This window comes from Plecotus auritus (assembly GCF_963455305.1).
Source record: "Plecotus auritus genome assembly, chromosome: 9".
In the NCBI taxonomy this organism is placed as follows: Eukaryota; Metazoa; Chordata; class Mammalia; order Chiroptera; family Vespertilionidae; genus Plecotus; species Plecotus auritus.
Window position 1 is genome coordinate 148,858,692 of NC_137783.1, and position 21,496 is coordinate 148,880,187.

At 54.6% G+C, this 21,496-nt stretch overlaps 1 protein-coding gene across 3 annotated transcripts in view; it reads left to right on the forward strand.

Annotated features, from left to right (window-relative positions):
- The first annotated feature begins 20,359 nt into the window (after window positions 1–20,359).
- KMT5B (lysine methyltransferase 5B) overlaps window positions 20,360–21,496 on the forward strand; it is a 53,191-nt gene continuing 52,054 nt past the window's right edge. For all 3 annotated transcript variants that reach the window (XM_080642293.1, XM_080642294.1, XM_080642295.1), the window contains exon 1: window positions 20,360–20,909. The gene's annotated coding sequence lies outside the window, so the exon portion shown is untranslated. The remainder of the gene's footprint in view (window positions 20,910–21,496) is intronic.

Below are 21,496 nucleotides of genomic sequence, written 5' to 3' on the forward strand. Positions count from 1 at the left end.
GGAATCGAACCCGGGATCCTTCAGTCCACAGGCCAACGCTCTGTCCATTGAGCCAAACTGGCTAGGGCTTCCCTCCCCATTTTAAAGACGTCCACTGTGGCACAGAGGAGACATCTCACCACTGGGGCCGCAGTCAGGGTAAGCCCGGCTCTCTCACTAGAGTTGACCCTTGAACAACGCCGGGAGGGCTGAAGGCACCAGGCAAATCCCCAGGTAACTGCACGTGGCTCTCCGCACGCAGATTCCCAGGGCGAGTGCGCTCTCGGACTGCACGGCTCAATCGCAATCGCGTGTGAGTGGGCCTTTCTCTGCCCAAGGCAGCAAGAGCTGACGGCAGCACGCAAGGCTGGGTACCCAGGCTGGGTCTGCAGCTACTGCTACCCGCCCAGAGCAAGCGTGGAATGTGCTGGAGCTTGGCTGCTTCACCTGTGAAGTGGGGAAACGGAATAGCATCCGTCATGGACCTGGGGGCGGGGGAGGGGCGGCCACTCCTGCTTCTCTACCCAGAAGCCTGAGGAAGAGACGGATTTCGTCTGACCCCAGGTCCCCATCACAGAGGTCTCCTGAGCCAGGCCTGGGTAACAGTTCCTCTCATTAAGTTCTTCCTCCTCCAAAAAGAGATTTCAAATGGCCCATGATAAAGACCAGGAGAGTAACTCCCAGATCGGTTGAGATGGTGTAAGAGCCAGGGATGGAGAGGACACAGGTGGGGAGAAGGGGTCAGAACTTCCATGCCGCCCTCGCCAGTCCTCAGCCCGTCTTTCCCCACTGGTTGGCCCACAGGCCCTGGGGCCCCTTCCCCCTCTCCGGCCTCCGCTGACGGAGCCGAGCTGTGAACAGCGGCTGAGCCCAAGCAGCCTGCGCCCTCCTGCTTCTCCCTTCCCCGCCACACACCTGAGCCCGTCTGCACAGGTGATCGCAGGTGCTGTGATTGCACTGGCCGTGGCTGGGAAGGCGGTGTTCCAGGCCGACCTTGTCATCCTTGCGGTCCTGAGCTCCAGGCCAGCTGGCAGCATTGCTCCGCGACAGGCTGCTCTGTGAAGGGCAGGCTCCACCCCTCGCTGGTTGAGTTTCACCTGGAGCTGGAGCCCCGAACCCACGTGAGCCCTGAATCCACGTGAGCCCCAAACCCACGTGAGCCCCGAACCCACGTGAGCCCCAAACCCACGTGAGCCCCATACCCACGTGAGCCCCGAATCCACGTGAGCCCCGAACCCACGTGAGCCCCGAACCCACGTGAGCCCTGAATCCATGTGAGCCCCGAACCCACGTGAGCCCCGAACCCACGTGAGCCCCGAACCCACGTGAGCCCTGAACCCACGTGAGGCAGGGCGCAGAGGGCGTTCTCACAGACCAGGTGCCCTGTTCCTTTCCGGGCAGGTAGGACAAGGGGCCCCATTGGAGTGGCTCAGCTTGTGATCAGGGGCCTCTGCCTGGTACCCCTACATCCAAGGAATCGGGGCATGGGATGTCACAGGGCCTGCCTGTCCCTCAGCCTCAGCCAGGGACTCCACGCGCATCGTTGCTCACCTGAGCTGGAAACCTGTACTTCGTCCCTGAGTCCGACGGACCATCCTGAATATTCCTACGAGCAAGGCGTTCTCATCCCCATGGCCTGCTGCTGCCTGCTGGGGCCAGCCCGACCCAGCGCTCTCCACCTGCAGCCAGGGACCCCTCCAAACGCAAACCTGCAATTTTCCTGGCCAATAGCCCTTCCCGGGATACAAGTCAAGCTGTGCCCAGCATTCCAGACCAGGGCAGACCCTTCCAGGGGGTCCCTGCGGGTAGAGCATGAGGGCCAGCGCTGGGCTCCAGAGAGCCACAGAGCGCCCCTCCACGCAGGCTGTCCAAATCTGGGGGCCACAGGTCAAAGCCCTGGGCTGTCCCTTGCCTTGGAGGCCACCAGACTGTAGTGACCAAGGCAGCCATTCCTGGCCTGCGGGAAAGTCCTGTTTAGCATTAGCTCATCGGGCACTTATTGAGCGCCCACTGTTTGCTAACCAAGTGGGGATTCAGAGATGAAGCTGCCCACCCTGCCCCTGGAGCACACGGTGTAATGGGTGGGCACAAGGAAGATGGGAAGAAGAGGTGGGCACACAGAGGAGGCACCAGGCCCTCCTGGGAGCTCAGGGCGGGCCGCCCAGCAGAGGGGACTCAGAGCCTCTCTTCTGGGCCTGTTCCCATGCGGCTTCAGTGCCCAGAGCAAGACTGGCACACGGGAGGTGGGGGTCTACTGGATGCATCCAAGTCCACACAAAGGCCACGGTAGAAGTGAGAGAACGGCGTGGCCCCAAGGGGGCGCTCTTCCCTTCACAGCGAGGAAACTGAGGCAGGGGAAGGCCAAGTCGCTGCCCAAAGTCATCCTCCAATTGGCAGGATAGGATGCACTCCAGGTCTGTCTGTCAGTCTGTCGACAACGGTGGCACAGACAGCCTGGGGGCGTGGAGATGCCTTCTCTGGGGCCACACCCACATTGGGCGCCCAGCAGGCGGGGCCCGTTTCCTCTGGGACAGCCAGCATCGCCCCTCCGCACCCAACTCCCTCCAGGAAAGTGCAAGGGCTCCACCTGGTGGCCGAGGCTCCGTCCAGCATCCTCCTCTCACCGTGGGTGCTGCCCGTGGCCAGACAGTTCTTGGGGGAATCCCTCCAGCCCAGCTCCCCTGGCACCGGAAGCTCCCGGTTCCCACGCTGGAAGAACTCGCACCTCTCAGTGCTCCTAGGCCAGGGGTCTCCTACTCTGAGACTCTGAGACAGTGTTCTCCGGGGAATTAGGGCATTTGTGCCGGTGACGTCTCTCCGCTTCAGGGCCCTAAAGAGCCTCAGGTGTGGGCGGGGCTGGCCCCTCACGTGAGGTTCTCCTGGGGGCAGATCTGCTTCCAAGCTCCCGTGGTTCTGGGCAGAATCTGGGCTGCTGGCCAGAGGCTGGGGGCTCCCTCCCTTACCTCCTGGCCACATGGCTCACTCCCTACATTGGCAGCCTGCTTCTTCAAAGCCAGCACTGGAGAGGGTCTCCAAGCAAGATAAACATCAAGATCTTCTATTTTATTGTAAAATGTAGACACATGACATAAAAGTAGCCATTTTAAAACAGTTAAAGGTGTACAAGCTCAGGGGCATCAAGTACATCCACTATATTGTGCAACTATCACCACTCCTCCAGAACTCTTTCCTCGTCCCAAACAGAAACTTCTCCTCATTAGGCAACAACTCTCCATCTCCCCCCGAACCCCCCGACCCCCTCCACCCCCTCCCCCGCACCCCCAGCCCCGGCAAGCTCTGAGCTACTTTCTGTCTTTATGAACTGGCCCATTCAAGATAGAGTGGAGGTTTGGCTCAGTGGATAGAGTGTCGGCCTGTGGACTGAAGGGTACCAGGTTCGATTCCGGTCAAGGGCATGTACCTTGGTTGCGGGCACATCCCCAGTGGGGGGTGTACAAGAGGCAGCTGATCAATGTTTCTAACTCTCTGTCCCTCTCCCTTCCTCTCTATAAAAAATCAATAAAATATATATTTAAAGCCAAAACCGGTTTGGCTCAGTGGATAGAGCGTCGGCCTGTGGACTGAAGGGTCCCGGGTTCGATTCTGGTCAAGGGCATGTACCTTGGTTGCGGGCACATCCCCAGTGGGGGGTGTGCAGGAGGCAGCTGATCGATGTCTCTCTCTCATCGATGTTTCTAGCTCTCTATCCCTCTCCCTTCCTCTCTGTGAAATATCAATAAAATATATTTTAAAAAAAAAAGATAGAGTGGAAATGCAATATTTGTCCTTTCATTTCTGATTTTCATGATCTGAGTCTTTTTTCTTTTTTTTTCTCTCAGTTAATCTAACTAAAGGTTTGGCAATTTTGAAAAGATCAACAATCCGATTTAAAAACCCATATGGAATGACAAAGGACTTAGAATAAGCAAAACAAATTTGGAAAAACACACACTCCCTGGATTTTTAACGAAGATGAAAATGCAAGTCAATGAAAAGAGAATAGTCTTTCAACAAATGCTGCTGGAACAATTGGAGATCCGAGAGAGAGAGAGAGAGAGAGAGAGAGAGAGAGAGAGAGAGAGAGAGAGAGATCCTCAACCTATACCTCACACCTTACATAAAAATTAACCGAGCCTGGCTGGTGTGGCTCAGTGGTTGAGTGGAGACACATGAGCCACGACAGGGCACATGCCCGGGTTTTGAGCTCTATCCCCAGTAGAGGGTGTGAAGGAGTCAGCTGCTTGATGTTTCTCTCTCATCTATGTTTCTATCTCTCTCTCCCTTTCCCTTCCTCTCTCTAAAAATCAATAAAAACATGAAAAAAAAAAAAAAAAGAAGACATAGAATCAGCAAATAAGCTCATGAGAAAATGCTTAACATCACTCATTAGTCGCTAGGGAAATGCAAATTAAAGCCACAGGATGCCCCCTTCCAGACCTATGGCTAAATAAAAAGACTGACCATACCAAGTGTGGACAAGGCTGTGAAGGAGCTGGGTCTCACACACGGCTGGAATGCAGAATGGTATGGAATCTGGGAAATGACTGTGCAGTTTTCAAATATATATATATATTTTTTATTTTTATTTTTTTTTTAAATATATTTTATTGATATTTTACAGAGAGGAAGAGAGAGGGATAGAGAGCTAGAAACATCGATGAGAGAGAAACATCGATCAGCTGCCTCCTGCACACCTCCCCCTGGAGATGTGCCTGCAACCAAGGTACATGCCCTTGACCGGAATCGAACCCGGGACCCTTCAGTCCGCAGGCCGACGCTCTATCCACTGAGCCAAACCGGTTTCGGCTATATATATTTTTTTTAAAAAAATACATTTTTATTGAGGTCAGAGAGGAAGGGAGAGGGACAGAGATATAGAAACATCAGTGATGAGAGAGAATCATTGGTCAGCTGCCTCCTGCACGCCCCCTACTGGAGATGGAGCCTGCAACCCAGGAATGTGTCCTTGACTGGGAATTGAACCTGGGACGCTGCAGTCTGCAGGCCAACGCTCTATCCACTGAGCCAAACCAGCTAGGGCGGCACTTTCTTATAAAATTAAAAATATGCCATTTGGCCCTAGCCGGCTTGACTCAGTGGATAGAGCATCAGCCTGCGGACTGAAGGGTCCCAGGTTCGATTCCAGCCAAGGGCACATGCCTGAGTTGCAGGCTTGATCCCCAGTAGGGGGTGTGCAGGAGGCAGCCGATCAATGATTCTCGCTCATTGATGTTTCTATCTTTCTCTCCTTCTCCCTTCCTTTCTGAAATCAATAAAAAAATATATTTCTTAAAAGAGAAAGAGCCACATATATACAGAACTTGAAATATCTTTAGAAAATAAAAATAAAAAATAAAAATATGCCATTTGGCCTGGCAATCCCTCTTCTGGTTATTTCACCGAGAGAAAGGAAAACTTGCATTCACACCAGAACCCAGACACGAGTGTTCACAGCAGCAGCATGCATGGCAGTGACGCCTTGGAAATAACCCGGATGTCCTTCCCCGGGAGAAGGGAGAGGCACTCGAAGCTCACCCATACAATGAAACACCGCTCGGAGATGCGAGAAGCCAATTACTGATACAACCACAACGCGAAAGGCTCTCCAAGCTCATGCTGAGTGTCACTACGCTGACATGACGTTCCAGAAGAGGACAGACCAGTCATTTCCAGGGGCCAGGGGGTGGTTTGACTCTAAAGAGGTAGCATGAGGAAACGAGACTGTTTTATATTCTCGCTGAGTTGAGGGGTACCCACATCTATGCACATGCATAGAAGTGTGTACACCTCACCCAATGCGTCTCATTTAAAAAACTTAGCTCCACATCAGAAATAATGTTCTATTTTGTCCAGCATTTCCTGGTGTTTGTAGCAGAGGGGTTTTCAGGGCATCTTACCCCGCCTTGTTGCCAGGGCAACATCCTGATACTTTGAACTCTTTATCTCCAGACTCTCTTCCTCCCTCTAGTCCACCAGGACTACGCTTCCTCCAAAATCTGCCCAACCTCAGACACACCTCTCTCTGAGCCACCGACAGGAGTGATGTTGCCCCCGTGGGCATTTGGCACTGTCTGGAGGCATTTTGGTTGTCATGACTGGGATGGGGTGGGTAGAGACCAGGGATGCTGCTAAACATCCTATAATACTCAGGACAGCACCCACGACAAAGAACGATTTAGCTGCAGATGTCCAGGGAGCCAAGATTGAGAGAGCCTGCCTGAGCCTCGATCCCTGAACCAGCTCCTTTGCACCGCAGACTCCCCTGCAGCCATTTCAACCTGACGCAGGCCACCTGGCCTGGCCTCTCCCTCCAGCCGGCAGCCCAGGGTCCACACCTCACCCGCTCCCCAGTGAATATTCTCATCTTAGACTCTTCTAATGATAAGAACTGCAAGACAAATCAAAATAGGTAGGGCAACAGGAGGCTTTAATGGAACAACTCATGGGTTACATTTATTGAACACTGACATGGAAGACCCTAGTCTTTGCCGTCCTCCTTTGAGGTAGGAATGATACTATCCCATTTTACAGGTGTCTTATGGACCCCACAGGTGGGAAGGGCTGCTAGGCTGCCCCAGAATCTAGAACAGGAAACCAGAAAGACGGCAACAATGAGCTGTTCTCCCAGCCCTGTCTTCAATCTTTCTCCACCCTAATTCAGGAGATCAGGGCACAAATGGCATTTCTGATGGGTAAATTCAAATCCTCTGTTCAGTTGTTTTTTCAAATTAAAAACTTTTTTTGGCTCTAACTGGTTTGGCTCAGTGGATAGAGCGTCGGCCTGGGAATGAAGGATCCCAGGTTCGGTTCCGGTCAAGGGCATGTACCTTGGTTGTGGGCACGTCCCCAGTGGGGGGTGTGCAGGAGGCAGCTGACCGATGTTTCTCTCTCATCGATGTCTCTGACTCTCTGTCCCTCCCCCTTCCTCTCTGTGAAAAAGCAATAAATTATATTTTTTTAAAAAACAACTTTTTTGGGAACAGTTTTAGATCTACAGAAAAATTGAGCAGCCGGTACAGAGAGTTCTCACACACAACGCCCTCCCCCCCAATGGTTTTTCCTATTAGTAACATCTTGTATTAGTAGTGTGATACATTTGTTACACTTAAGGAACCAATACTGACACATTTTATTACCTGAATCCATAGTTATATCAAGTTTCACTTTTTGTGTTGTACCCTTCTCTGTATCCATCATTATGATATCACTAGAGGCCTGGTGCACAGATTAGTGCACATTGAAAGAAAATTAATTAGAAGGTGGCCTGCGGGGTGGGATTGGGTGAGATGGGCCAGACACGCCCTGGAGCCAACCTCCCGCAGTCCCTCCCAGGCCGGCTGCACCTGGGGTGGTGCTGGGGCTCGAAGGGCATCTGCGGAGTGGAGTGTGAGAGGGCACTCTGCAAAGTTGCTGTTGCTCAACAGCTCCTGCGTTGAGTGTCTGCCCCCTGGTGGTCAGTGTGCATCATACCTACTGGCTGGTTGGCTGGTCGGCTGGTCGGCCGGTCGCTTAGCCTTTTATATATATAGTTATGGGTTATGGTATTATACGGGCTACAGTAGTATATGGAGCAGTTTCAGGCCCCAGAAGTCTTCTGTGTTTGTTCTTTCAGTTTGCCATTCCCTAAATGACACATGATGTTTCCTTTCTCTTCCCTTTTTTGGAAAAAGTTTGTGTAAGACATGTTATTACTTCCTTAAATACGTACTAGAATTGACCATTGCAGCCATCTGGGCAAGAGGGTTTTAGTTTGTTTTATTTGGTGGTGGTGTCCTTTTATGCGTGCATGTGTGTGTGTGTGTAAATATTTTTCATAATGAATTCATTTACTCTGATAGATTTGGGGCTATTCAGTTTTCTTTTCTTTGAGTTGTAGTATTTTTGTCTTTCAAGAGATATGCCCATTTTATATAACTTGTCAATTTTATTAAAATTAACTTACTTATAATATATATGTGTATGGCTTGTATCCAAATAAATAAAGAATGCTTATAATTCAATCACAAGACTTAGTTAAAAATTGGCCAAAGAGCCCTGGCCAGTGTGGCTCAGTTGGTTGAGTGTCGTCCCATGCCCTCAAAGTTGCTGGCTTCATTCCCAGTCAGGGCACATACTCGGGCTGCAGGTTTGATCCCCAGTAGAGTTGTGTGTGGGAGGCAGCTGGTTGATGTTTCTCTTTCACATCAGCGTTTCTCTCCCTCTCTCTCTCTCCCCCTCCCTCCCTCTCCTTTCTTCTCGCTCTGAAAAATAAAAATAAATTGGCAAAAGATTTGAAAAGACACTTTGTCTAAGGAAGATATACAAGTGAACAATGAGCACATAAAAAATGCATCATTCATCATCAGAGAAATGAAAGTTAGAACCACAAGGTCATAATATTACACGCCCCCTCCTCCCCCCGGAAAGGCTAAACTTAAAAAGATTGACAGTACAAAATGCTGGGGAGGATGTGACCCTCACACACTGCTTGTGGGAATGTAAGATGGTGCAGCCACTATAGAAAAGATTTGGCAGTTTCTTACAGTTAAACACACACACGTTCTCTAATCCAGCCATCCTACCCCTAGTTGCCCAAGAGCATTGAAAATATGTGCCCCCCCCCCCCCCCCGCAAAAAAAAAGACTTGCATATAGTAACTTCAGTAACAATAGCCCCAAACTGGAAACAATCCAAAGTCCATCACTAGAGCATAAACAAGTCATGGTATTGATCCATTGTATCTGTTACTGGCGGGGAGGGGTCCTCGTCCCCATCTGTTGCCAGTGGGAGTGGAATTCTTGCGATATCCAGAGAAAAAGAATTTTCTGAGGCTCGCATGGAAGGATGAAATACAGCAGGAAGCTTTCTTTCTGTGGAAGAAAAAAAATGAGTTTCCAGGGTCCCGTTTCCCTTTGTCCCGCCAAGGAAGAAGTGTCGCTGGGGCTTCGATAGGGCTAAGATAAAAGCACATGTTCAGAGCTTCCGATCCATGTTGGAGCACTCCAATCAGCACCAGGCTAGCCTAGTTTGTGTTCCCAGTTGCAATCCATTAGTCCGTTGCAGTGGGGTCTGCAGGGCCACGTGGCCATGGAGGAAACAGCGGTGAATGCAAGGAAGCAGGAGTGAGGGAGCCCCGTGAGCCAAGAGCCAAGAGCACAAGAGAGAGAACCCCTTTGTTTAGGCCGGGGGATCATGCAGTCCCAAACTTTCATGGGTGTGCAGTGGCCAATGATCCCTGTTCCCAGGTGTGACTGACAGGGACCTTCCCTAGTCACCCCGACTTCACTCTGCAGGCATCTATCTCCTCTTTGTTGGACCCCCTTCCCCCAGTGATCTGTGGGGAACGGGCTGTGGTGCCCTGGGAGTGTGAATTGCAGCTTCCTGGTGAAGCTGCCCAAACAATGTGACTATAATGTCTGGCCCTCCCTCTGCTCCTTTCCTATTATTAATAACTAGCTAATTACAATGGTATCACCCTATAGAATAAAACCCCAATATGAAAACTGACCAAATGGAGGAACCACCAGTCACTATGATGCGCATTGACCACCAGGGGGCAGATGCTCAACACAGGGGCACTGCTCAGCCAGAAGCTGGGCTCATGGCTGGCGAGCGCAGCAGTGGTGGCAGGAGTCTCTCCCACCTCCGTGGCAGCGCTAAGGACCCCTCAGGGGTCCTGGACTGCAAGAGGGCGCAGGCCGGGCTGAGGGACCTTCCTCCCCCACCGCCAGTGCACGACTGTCCTGCACCTTCCTCCCCCTCTAGTATCCATGTAATGGAATACTTCTCAGCAAGAAAAACGCGTGAACTCCTGATACATCCAACAACCTGCATGAATCACAAATACATTATGCTTTAATTCTATGAAATTCAAGAACTGGCCTGTGGTTGCCTCTGCAAGAAGACAGGGGGAAGAGACAGGGGAGAACTTTCTGGGGGTGATGGAGATATTCTCTATCTTTTTGTTGTTGTTATTAATCCTCTTCCGAAGATACGTTTCCATTGATTTTTAGAGAGACTGGAAGGGAGATGGAGAGACACAGAGAGAGAAACATCGATGTGAGAGAGACACATTGATGGGTTGCGTCCTGCATGCACCCAACCAGGGCTGGGGAACCTGCAACCAAGGTACACGCCCTTGACCGGAATTGAACCCGGGACCCTTGGGTCCGTGGGCCGATGCTCTACCCACTGAGCCAAACCGGCTAAAGCAGGATCTTGCTTTCTAGATCCATTTTCCACTGAAAGCAGACAAGCCCTCTAGAACTATGATTGGTCCCAGGGGTGGGATGGGGGAAGCACAAGTTGATGCTAGGATTTCTTACGGCATCGGGCTTTGGAAAGTAAGGCAGGGTCCTAAGAACCACAGGAACACGTCCAGAGAGACGAGTGGCAGTTTGAAGTGGATGCCACTGGCCAAAGTAAGTAATGGTGGTGCCATTGACGAAATGTTTGTGTTCCCCAAATTCATATGTTGACATCTAATCCCCAAGGGGATAGTTTTGGGAGGTGGGGGCTTTGGGAGGTGATGAGGTCATGAGGGAGGTGCCTCATGAATAGGATTAGTGCCCTTGTAAAGAGGGACCCCAGAGAGTCCCCTCGCCCCACCCACCATTAAGGACACAATGAGCGGTAGCTCTCTGGGAACTGGGAAGCAGAATCTGCCAGCACCTTGATCCTGAACTCCCAGCCTCCAGAACTGTGAGAAATAAATGTTCCTTGTTTTAGACTCATATTCCCAACCCATGAGTTATAGCAGTAGTAATGGGTTATGACTGTTGGGGAGGGAGTTGCAAAGATGAAAAGGGAGAAACTAAAATGAACCTGTGATGTTGGATTGGAATTGGATTGAAATCTGTGTTTATACATAGTTAGATATAGAAAGACAGATGTAAATGTATTTATAAATATATACACTCATACAAACACTAGAGGCCCGGTGCACGAAATTCGTGCATGGGGGTGTGTGTTCCTCAGCCCAGCCTGCACCCTCTCCAATCTGGGACCCCTCGAGGGATGTCCAACTGCCCGTTTAGGCCCGATCCTGGTAGGATCAAGCCTAAACGGGCAGTCGGACATCCCTCTCACAATCCAGGACTGCTGGCTCCCAACTGCTCGCCTGCCTGCCTTCCTGATTGCCCCTAACCGCTTCTGCCTGCCAGCCTGATCACCCCATAACCACTCCCCTGCCAGCCTGATTGCCCCTAACTGCCCTCTCCTGCCGGCCAGGTCACCACTAACTGTCCTCCCTTGCAGGCCTGGTTCCTCCCAACTGCCCTTCCTTGCAGGCCTGGTCCCTCCCAACTGCCCTCCCCTGCTGACCATCTTGTGGTGGCCATCTTGTGTCCACATGGGGGCAGGATCTTTGACCACATGGGGGCAGCCATCTTGTGTGTTGGAGTGATGGTCAATCTGCATATTACTCTTTTATTAGATAGGATAGAGGCCTGGTGCACAGGTGCGGGCCGGTTGGTTTGCCCTAAAGGGTGTCCCAGATCAGGGTGGGGGTTCCCTTAGGGCATGGGGTGGCCTGGGCGAGGGGCCTGTGGTGGTTTGAAGGCTGGCCACGCCCACCCCAGAGACCCAAGCGGAGGCCCTGGTATCTGGGATTTATTTATCTTCTATAATTGAAACTTTGTAGCCTGGAGCGGAGGCCAGGGCCAGCTAGGGTGGGCAGGAAGCTTGGCTTCCTCCATCTCTGGGGAAACCCAAGCCTCCTGCTCGCTCTGTGGCAGCAGCCATTTTGGTTGGGTTAATTTGCAAACTCGCTCCTGATTGGCTGGTGGGCGTGGCTTGTGGGCATAGCAGAGGTACAGTCAATTTGCATGTTTCTCTTTTAATTGTGTAGGTGAGTATATTCTATATTTACACACACACACACACACACACACACACATGCATACACACACGCATGCAGGACCAGGAAGCAGTACCACCACAGCAGCCCTAAGCACATCTCACACCTAGAGCTTGGCTCCCCTGAAAGGAACCATTGCTCCTTGGAGAACTGATGGATTGTGGGTTGAGGTTCAGAGAACAATGGAGACCCTATAAAAAAGAGACAGAAGCCAGTTTTAAGAGGTTCCCACTGGCCCAACTGGGGGCCATTTGGGCAGCCAAAGAAATAATGATGTGGGGGAATGAATAGTGGACCCATGAAAGATGTGTCCACATCCTAATCCCTGGAATCCTCAAAATGTGCCCTTCTTGGGGGAAAAGGTCTTTGCAGATGTGATTACAAATTAAAGATCGTGAGATGAGATCATTCTGGATTACGTGGGTGGGCCCTAAATCAATAACAAGTGTCATAAGAGAAAGGAGGGGGTAACAGAGACACAGAGGGAAGGCCATGTGAAGACAGGGGCGGAGACTGGAGGGATGTGGCCACAAGCCAAGGGAAGCTGGGAGAGGTGAAGGAGGACACTCCCCCAAGGACCTCCAGCGGGAACACAGCCCTGTGACACCTTGATTTTGGACCTCTGGCTTCCAGAACCATGGGAGAATAATTTTCTATTTTAAGCCACAGGAAACTACAAAGGAGGAGACAGCCATCTTCCTCTGGGCTGAGCCCTTTCAGGCTTGAGTGACTTCCTTGCTTGGTTCAAGGCCTTTGGTAAAGAGACAGACCCTGTGGGAGCCTGTGCCTGGGGTCAGGCTGGCATGCGATCTGGTACAACCAGTTCTGCCATCCGAGGCTCAGACACAGATGCCGGGGGCTCCGACCAGCGTGCACGCTGCCCGTGGCACTGGGAGTGTGGGAGGGGCCTGTGCCTGGCCCGCGAGCCCTGCACGCCCAGCTCCAGCACTCAGGAAACTCCTTTACCTACTTCACCCTGGGGATCCGTCCACATGTCCACCCGGCCTTGTTCTCGGAGACCTCCATCTCTCCAGCAAGTTCTCCCCGACAACCCCCCGCCCCACGCTGAGCAGTGGTCCAGTCTCCTGAGGGCCCCCACCGAGGCTGGGGCACCGCAGAGGGGGAGGCCTGGGACCACGGAGTGAATTTCGTGCCTGTGGATTGTGGGGACAAGGAATGAAGATTCTGACTCCTGGGAGCTTATCCTTCGGGCTGGGGCTTGTCTGCTCTTCTGCTCCGATTAAGGGGCAAGACTGGAATCCCCTCCGTCCCCCCTGGGTGAGCCAGCTCCCTCCTCAACTGGAAGGTCTTCTTGAGCCTCTAGGGGCCCCACCTCTGAAACCAGGGCCTCCACCCCAAATGCCATGGCCGGCCGAGGCCAGAATGCTCCAGAGGAAATTGTCTCGACTTTTGACTCAGGAAGCACCACCCTGGGAATTTACCAAGGGACAAGCCAGCAGCCCAGGGCATCTGTGAGGTATGACAAGGGGATTAAGGGGGATGAGAGAGAGCAAAAAGCTAGCTCCCCAGGGAAGCATGCAGATCGGGCCAAGATCAAGGTCAACTTAAAACTGGCTGGAGACTCCCAGGCCTGTGCGGCCGGACGACAGCAGGGGCGCTGCCTGGTGGTGGAAGTTTCCATCAGGCCGTTAGAGGCAGGAGAAGGCTGTCCTCCTCCTCTACGTAAAACTGACAGTGCCCGGATGGAGGAGCGAGAACCTTCAGGTCCCGCACCTGCACCTGGAGCCTGGAGCCTGCACTTTGAACCTGGGTCACTCCCAGACGCCATGTCCGGGAAACGCCCAAGGAAAACTACCTCACCAAGTGTACTCCTTGACCGCATGACCCGTCCTGGGAACACTGGAGAAGTTCTCGTTGAGCAGTAGCCCCGTCCAGTTCACTCGCCCCGCTCCCAGATTCCCCCCTCTCTTTTGAGTGTCTAATTGTGTGTACAGAACTTAGACGTCCTAGTACAGTACGCAAGTCCTCAGAAGGCACACACCTGGGTACACTGCTCCCCACACAGGTGTCAGTCACACCAGAGGGTTTCTCTTTTTTATTAAAAATTTTTAATGTTGAGATTATTCCAGGTTTTTCCCTCCCCTTCATCCCCCCCTCCCCCGCCCCGTCCCTTGGCCTTCAACACATTATTGTTGTGTCCGTGGGTGTGCATACATGTTCTTTAGCTAATCCCTTCACTTTCTATTTTATTTTATTTTTTAGTCCTCACCCGGGGATATTTTTCCATTGATCTTTTTAGAGAGAGTGGAAGAGAGAGGGAGAGACGGAGAGAAACATCTATGTGAGAGAAACACATCGATTGGTTGCCTCCTGCAAGTGCCCAACCAGGGCCCAGGCCGGGAAGAGCCTGCAACCAAGGTACGTGCCCTTGACCAGAATCGAACCTGGGACCGTTTGGTCCACAGGCCGACGCTCTATCCACTGAGCCAAACTGGCCAGGGCACCTTCCCTTTCTTTATCCAGTGCCCCCACCTCCACGCCTTGCATCTCTCATGTCCCCACTTAGTCAATCCCACCTGCCCAGAAGCAGATGACTCTTCCCATGTGGAGCTAGATTCTTGTTGTTGTTATTGTTGTTCTAAGACAGTGGTTGGCAAACTCATTAGTCAACAGAGCCAAATATCAACAGTACGATTGAAATTCCTTTGGAGAGCCAAATTTTTTAAACTTAAACTTCTTCTAAGGCCATTTCTTCAAAACAGACTCACCCAGGCCGTGGTATTTTGTGGAAGAGCCACACTCAAAGAGCCGCATGAGGCTCGCGAGCCGCAGTTTGCCGACCACGGGTCTAAGACATCACATATTTGGACTTAGCTGTACTCCCTGGCTTCTGGTTTCGCTCCACATGATGCTTGTGAACTGGGCCTGTGTTGTTGCCTCTAACAGCAGCTCATTCCCCGTTTGAGTCGGATTCCATCCGGGGACGGATCACAAACTGTGCGGCCTTTCTCTTGTTCGTTGGTATTTAAGTTGCTTCCGGTTTGAGGCCATTCTAAATGAAGCTGTCCCAAATATCTAAAAGGAAGGAGGAAGGAGAGGAAGAAAGGAAGGAAGGAAGGAAGGAAGGAAGGAAGGAAAGGAGAGAGAGAGGGAGGGAGGGAGGGAGGGAGGGAGGAAGGAAGGAAGGAAGGAAGGAAGGAAGGAAGGAAGGAAGGAAGGAAGAAAGGAAGGAAGGAAGGAGATAAAGAAAGAGGGAGGGAGGGAGAGGGGGAGGGGGAGAGACAGGAACAGATTATAACCTACTCAACAAAACCGGAGCCCATGCCTGGCCCGTGTTTCTCAGTGGTTAGAATGGCGGCCCACGGACAGAAGGGTCTCGGGTTCGATTCCTGGTCAAGGACACATACCTGGGTTGCAGATTCCATCCCCAGTCCCGGTCGGAATGCGTGCAGGAGGCAACCAGTCGAAGTGTCTCTCTCACATCGATGTTTCTCTCTCTCTCCCCCTCCCTCCCTTCCACTCTCTCTAAAAATCAATGGGAAAAATATCGGGTGAGGGTTAACAAAAAAAATAAGCAAGAACCTAAGTCTCTACTGGTTGGATCTAGGAGCACACTGAAAGTTTGGGAGGAACGGGATGTTCACATCCTCTCCCAGTGCCTCTCCCAGAACACTTACGTATTACAAAGGGAAGCGCATGGCTTTTCCCGGGGAGAAGCCCGGAGGACATCCCTCCATCGGGTGACCTAAGGGAACATCATCTCTTCTGGGTCAAGTGGGATTCTTCACCACCTGATTGGACGCAATGGAAGACACAGACTCACTGCTGTACGTTCTTGCCAAAGGTACCTGACCTTCATCTAATCACGAGGAACCATCAGCAAAACCTCAACGGAGGGGCATACCACAAAATAACTGGCCTGCAACCTTTGGGAGGCCGAGGTCATGCGAGTCAGGGAAAGAGGGGGAACCCGCTCCAGAGCGAAGGAAGTGGACAGGACAGCCACGGGGCCGGGATTCGGGGAAACTTGGATGCGGTCTGAAGACTCCATGGCAGCGAACTAAGAATGTTCATTTCTTTGTGTTGTTGTTGATTTTAGAGAGAGGCAGGGAGGGAAGGAGGGAGAGAGAGAGAGAAACATCGATCTGTTGTTCCACTTACTGATGCCTTCATTGGTTGCTTGAATGTGCCCTGAGGCGCGAGCTCACAACCTTTGTGTAGCGGGATGGTGCTCTGACCCACCGAGCCACCCGGCCAGGGCAGGAATAGTAAGTTGTGTTTTTTTTTTTTTTTAATATATTTTATTGATTTTTTTACAGAGGAAGGGAGAGGGATAGAGAGTTAGAAACATCGATGAGAGAGAAACATCGATCAGCTGCCTCCTGAACACCCCCTACTGGGGATGTGCCTGCAACCAAGGTACATGCCCTTGACCAGAATCGAACCTGGAACCTTTCAGTCCGCAGGCCGACGCTCTATCCACTGAGCCAAACCGGTTAGGGCTGTTTGTTTGTTTTTTTAATATATTTCTTTATTGATTTAAGAGAGGAAGAGATAGAAACATCAATGGTGAGAGAGAATCATTGATTGGCTGCCTCCTGCACGGTCCCTACCGGGGATCAAGCCTGCAACCCAGGCATGTGCCCTTGACCGGAATTGATCCCGGTACCTTTCAGTCCACAGGCCGACGCTCTATTCACTGAGCCACCCGGCCAGGGCGGGAACGGTAAGTTCTTGACTCTGTGGAGGGCAGCTCAGCTGGAAGGAAACACACCCTAACGTGTCCGAGGCCACGGAGCCTCTGGGTGGCGCCATCCAGTCCCAGGATCAAGGAGAAGCAGTTCTGCGCCACGTGGAGATTATTAAACAGCCGGGAGAGGCAGCTTCCCTGCCCGTGAGGAACCCGTGTGTCCGCCGCCACTGTCTCTCTCTGTTTACTTCCCGGCATGTGTGGGAGGACAGGCCGTAAGGCTGGGCTTCTTTTGGTGCTGGTGGGAAGATGAAAGAGGGTGAGTGGGGGGAACCCCAAGATCCTATCTCTCAGGGACTCAGGGCCACAGGATTGCCCAGGTGGACACAAACCCCAGGGCCCCGGGCAAGCAACTTGAGCCCAGAGCCAGGACCGCAGTCAGAGACCCGCCTCCACCTCCTTGGATCCCTGCAGCAGCCCGGGAGGGGGCTGTCCTTCGGACTGAGCCTCTCCCCCGGCAGCCCAGGGGCTGTTTCCGATGCGGAGATACAGCAGCGAACAAGGCAGGCAAGGCCCCTGCCCGCAAGGAGCTGACAGCCCGGAAGGGAGAGGCGGCCAGGAGACGCGATGAATACATTACAAATACAGGATGCTAGCCCGTGATAAGCAGAGAGATAATGAAGGCAGTTAAGGGACAATGAAAGCTAGGTATTGGACCTGAGCAATGGGAAGGATATCTGAGAGGTGGAAGTTTGCACGTGTGTGTGTGTGTGTGTGTGTGTGTGTGTGTGTGTGCAGTTCTAGCCATGCTGTGTTTGAAATGCCTTCCACCAGGCTGGAGGCAGGAATTTGGGTACCTCAAGTACAACAACGATGTTGAAGCTCTGAGTGGGATTACTTCAGCAGGTCCAAAGGCTGGCACCTTCTCACAGTTGAGAAGACCCTGAAGACAGGCTACCTCATTTGCCCAAAATGACATGGCTGGTGAGTGGCGGAGCTGGGATTTGAACCTGCCAAGCCCGCTTGCAGCTGCCACAGCGTCTTGTTGCCGTTGGAGCTGCGGGCAGGTCGCTGGACCTTTCAGAGGCTTGGTTTCCTCACCCATCAGGAGAGGTGGGCAGTGGAGGGGCAGGGGGAAGACGAGGCTGATGCAGGGGGCCTGGTGGTGCTCAGGCAGGTACCCAGACGGGCCACCAGAATGGTCCTGGGTGTGCCCCTGCCCCTTTCCCACAGTCCCAGACCCCTGCTCTCATCGGAACAGTCAAGTCTTCCAGGAAGAGACGGGGGACCGAGTGAGACTCGTGCGCAGAGTCCAAGAGCCCACGTGTCACTTTACATGAGAAGCCGCCCGTCACCCTGCCTGGAATTCCGGGCTCGGCAAGACCTGGGGCCCCCCTGTGGGCACAGGATCCCAGCAGGCAAACCCCTGCCAGGCGGTTGCTGGGCAAAACTGGGGTTGGAGGAAGGGCAGTGGGAGAGGGATGCAGGGTTGGTGGGACCAGACGGGGTCTCTGGAGTGTCCCTGAGCCCTGCTGGGGGACTGGAACAGGCCCACGGCCTCAGCCGGCTCCTGGCAAGGGCACCGCTCCCGGGTCAGCGCCGGGCTGGGCTGGCACTCCTGAGGCTTCCGGGCTGGCCGGGCCTTCTGCTGACTAGCTGACTAGGTCTTTCTTTAGGGTTGTTAATATCTCTCTGCCTGTCCGGGCTTGGTGGGGCCCCGGCCTCTGTGGCTTAGCACTTCCACTTTGGAGCAGCCAGAGGCTTCGAAGTGTAAATGCCAATGGCTCCTGTCACGTGGGGGCTGGGCAGGTGCCTGGCCGCACTACTTCCTGTCCCCCTCCCCCTCCCCTGCCAGCTGGCAGGAGGAGCCTCCAGCTGGCCACACTCTGTGGAAAGTCCAATTTGTTGTCTCCCCCGGAGGGCCACTCCCGGCTGTGCCCTCTGACCAGCTCAGCCCTGACCTCCCTGGGCACAGGATCCCAGCAGGGGACCCCCTCAGCCCCCCGCCCGCCAAAGGCACCAAGCCTTCAGTATGGCTCCATGGAGGTCCTGAGCCCCAACTCAGCTCTGCCTGCCCCGGGCCTCTCGGCGGAGGCTGGAGAGCCGCCGCCACGCAGGTGGTTGGGGAGGGACAGCCTGGAAGGAAGCTGCCCGGGTCTGCTCACTGCCCCTGCCAAGCTGTGGGCCCGGCCTGCTCCCTTGACAATCACTGCCCGGAACACGTAGCCGGCCCGGGGCAGTGACTAAATGGAGGTGCCGGCATCTTGAGACTCGGGCCTTTCCAGGGGTCCATGGAGAGCACCGCTGTGCTCGAGCTGACTTCGGAAAGCTTGGCGGGTGGAGGCAACGGGCGGGTGGTCCAGGGTGAAAGGCTGCCCAGGCCCCGAGGCCCATACGGGGCTGTGGCTGCCCCTTGGAGGCGGGTGTGCACGCCTCCCATGGGCAAAGGCAGTCTCAGTGGGATGCAATGTATTTGGAGCCACGCACTATGAAAATATTGGAAAGAAAGAAAGTTTAGTGATAAATCAGAAACGAATAAAACCAAAGCGATCATTTGTTAGGTGTGTCTGCAAAGAGGAAAGTGACAAGGCGAATTCTGATGACACAGAAGGCCCAAGGCTGTAGAGTGAAAGCAGGAGGCCCAGAGCAATGGCCTGGGTCTGCTTTACCTGAGGGCTCCGCCCCACCCCCACCCCCCAAGTCAGCCTCCAGAGCGGAGCCGGGAAACAGGAGGGAAGGTGAGGGCGGTGGGAGGAGCTCTGGTTTTGAAGTTCAAGACCTGCTTCTACCTCTCTTAGACCTACTCTCAGGGACACGGGGCCTCCGTTTCCCACCTGTGGAAGGGATGACAGGCCCTTCCTGTGGACCACCCAAGGTCAAGGAGGAGGGCAAGGAGGTAAGCACCTGTGTGGGTGTTGGCTCCCAGCTCTCATGGCCATCCACCTCCCCCCTGCCCGGTGCTGTCTACCCTGTGCCGGGCCCCTGGATGCAGGGCCCACCTGCCCGCCCTGCCCCTGCCCTGCCCTGTCTCCTCGAGACAGGAGCTATGTTGGGTTCCCTCAGTTCTGGAAGGTGCCGCCTCTTTCCCCTCCCAGGGCCTTCGCACTTGTTGGTCCCACATTTCCTAACGGCCCCGTTTTCCCTAACATACTCCAATCCCTTTAGGTCTCCGCTTCCCCGGAGACACCTTCCCAGCGTCTGCCAGCCTGTGGCCACCTCACCTTCTCCTTGAGGTCTGCGGTTTTTACTCGGGTGCTAGCTACCTAAGGGGTTGCAGAGCTAGCCTAACCTCCCTGTGCCTCAGTTTCCCTATGTGTAAACTGGGGGCCACAAGGGTCCCACCTCCTGGGGGTTGTTGTAAGGAATAAGTAGCAGGGCTAAAGGATGTGCACATGTTACTGTCATCATTTATTTTGTGGTCATTGTCATCAGGCTGGGGGACCCCAAGAGCAGGGCTCCGCACGATCCCCCCAGCGCAGCAGCTGGTGCGAAGCACTTAGCCTCTTCCCAACCTGCGTGGGCACCATGAGGGGCGTGCATGGTCGGTGCTGGCACTGCCGAGCTAAGAGGGACGTGGCAATACCCCTGTTTCAAGGAAAGCCCGGCACACAGTAGGTGCTCAAGAAATGGCCAGTTGACACCAGGAAGCCAGTGGCCCGATTCATGCATGCTCCCTCCCTCCCACAGTACACGGTGGAATGCTGAGGCTGCCCACACGGACTTTAGGGGTGTATCTGCTTCTAATGACACCCATTTCCACAACAAAGAAGCTCGCCTCCGTGGGGCCACCTCGCCTGGGCGCAACTGGGAGGCGCAGTGGGAGCAGTGGGTGAGGAGCCTGCCGTCCCGCAGAGGTGCCCCCGGAGTCAGTTCGGGGGCTGTCCCGGTGGGTAAGGCGGCACGGAGGGTCTAGGGTGGGGGGCACGCCAGGAGACCACGAAGCGAAGTGGCGCCCAAGGGGCGTGCAGCGCCAACGCCTCCAGCCGCGATTTAAAGGGCAGCGAGGGGCGGAGGGATCCCTGCCGGCTGCTCAGCACGGATCCCTCCGCCGCGAGAGAAGTGCGGCGGCTCGGTCTCAACAAATTCGCTTTTTGTTCCTCCGCCGCGGGAGCAACCGGCGGGGACTCCTTTCTTTCTCGGGTTTCTCCGCCTCCCCCCGCAGAGTCCCGTAAAAGCAACAGAGGTGACTGGGAAGCGCGAGCCGGCGTGGTGTCCTTCCGCCCGGCCGAGGGCACTCCTTTTCGTGTCTTCCCACCGTGCCCGGGCGGCGTCCGGGCGGCTCACCGGGGGCGGCGACGCGACTGCGGCGCGGTCGGCGAGGCTCCGGGGCTATGAGGTGAGGGTGCCCGGGTACGGAAGGTGGCAGCGCGGCGCCAGCCCCCAGGACACGAGCCTCGAAGCTGGCGGCGGCCTCTGGGACCCCGCGGCCGCGTGCGAGGCGAGGTGAGGCCTGCGGCGCGGGGGGCGCGGGGGCGCGGGGGCGCGGCGCGATGGGGGCGGGGGGCTCGGCTGTGGCTGGGACTCATTTCTCGACAGCGGAGGGAGCGGGCGGTGCTGCGGCTGCGCCGCCATCTTGGATTTTACTCTCCATTTTTCTCTGGAATTATTTTTTGGTGATTAATTTTTTGGGGGGACGGGAAGTGTCGCCGGGCAGCGCGGGCCCCCCAGCGCAGCGGCCTGGCGAGGAGCCTCGACGCGCCCCGAGGAGCGGGCAGCGCCCGGCGGTGAGCGGGGCGGCGGCGCCGGGGCGGGGGGCGGGCCGCGGGGGCGCCGGGCCGGGCGGGGGCCGGGGCCGCGGGTGGGGCGCGGGGCCTGCAGTGGGCGCCGTCGCCGGAAGGGAGCGGTAGCGGCCGCCGGGCAGCGCGGGGCCGGGCCGCGGCCGCACGAGGGGAGCAGCCCCGCCGCTCGCGATTGGGGGACTCTGTTTTCCCTCTTCTCCAATGGGCGGCCGTGAACCGGCTCGCCCAATCTGCTCCCTCAGCCGCGCTCCACTTCGGGTTGTTTTTTGTTTGGGCTCGAGCCTCCTGTCT